We start from the raw sequence: 1,217 nt of genomic DNA, 5'->3' as shown, positions 1-1,217 counted from the left end.
GCCCCTGAGCCTCTGGCCTGTACCCCAGTTCTGTATGCACAAATAAATAAATCTTAAAAAAAAAAAATCTCTAGATAGATCTATTTAGAGATATTTAAAATACATATTTCTGACATCATTCTTCATTTTTGTACAATGTATGATTTCCCGTGAAATTCCCAACACCTGGGGTGGGATGAGTGCATGGGACTATGGTGATAGCATTTGGGTGAATTGGTGATGGGAGGTCCATGGGGATTACAACCAAGATGGAAAAATGCACAAAATGAAGAATGATGTAAAGAAGAAAAAAAAATTCTCACAAGCACCCTCATCCTAGTCCTTTGTGTTCTTCCCACTTCTGACCTAATTCTTTTCCCTCCTCCTTCCCTACAGAATGTCTCTGATCTATAATTGCCTGATGATATTGATTTTTTACTTTATTATAATATAGGTTTTTTTTTTTTTCACTGATCCACTATTTGGTCTCTACATTCCTCCTATAAGTGAAACCATTTAATATTTTTTCTTTTCCTTTCTGGCTTATTTCACTGAGCATAACCCCTTCAAGCTCCATCCATGTTGCTGCAAAGGGCATGTGCTTATCCTTTTTTGATTGCTGAGTAATATTCTATGGTGTAAATATATCATATCTTCTTGATTCAGTCATCTATTTTTTGGTATTTGTGTGGCTTCCCTAGCTTGCCTGTTGTAAACTGTGCTGCAATAAACATAGGGGTATGGGTGTCCTTTTGAATTAATATTTTTGTGTCTTTTGGGTAGATTCCTAGGAGTAGAATTTCTGGATCATATGGAAGCCCCATTTTTAATAGTTTGAGGAACCGCCACTCAGCTCTCCATAATGGCTCTCCAGTATAGGAGAGTTCCTTTCTCTCCACATCCTTCCATTTTTTGTTGCTGTTTTTGTTTGTTTTTTAATTTGTGCCTTTCTCACTAGTGTAAAGTGGTATCTCATTGTGGTTTTTATTTGCATTTCCCTGATTACAAGTGATGTTGAGCATTTTTTCATATGCATTTTGCCCATTTGTATTTCTTCTTTGGAAGTATCTTTTTAGATCTTCAGCCTATTTTTTAATGTGTTGTTTAATTTGTTTTTGTCGAGCTTCATTAGCTCTCTGTAGATCTTTGTGATCAGTACTTTTTCATTAGTATTATGTGAAAAAAATTTCTCCCAGTCAGTGGGGTGTCTCTTTGTTTTGGCTAATGTCTCTTTTGCT

Source organism: Condylura cristata, unplaced genomic scaffold, assembly GCF_000260355.1.
Source record: "Condylura cristata isolate star-nosed mole 26May11 unplaced genomic scaffold, ConCri1.0 scaffold00009, whole genome shotgun sequence".
Lineage (NCBI taxonomy): Eukaryota > Metazoa > Chordata > Mammalia > Eulipotyphla > Talpidae > Condylura > Condylura cristata.
The sequence above is the reverse complement of the archived record's forward strand: the minus strand, read 5'-3'. Positions refer to the sequence as shown.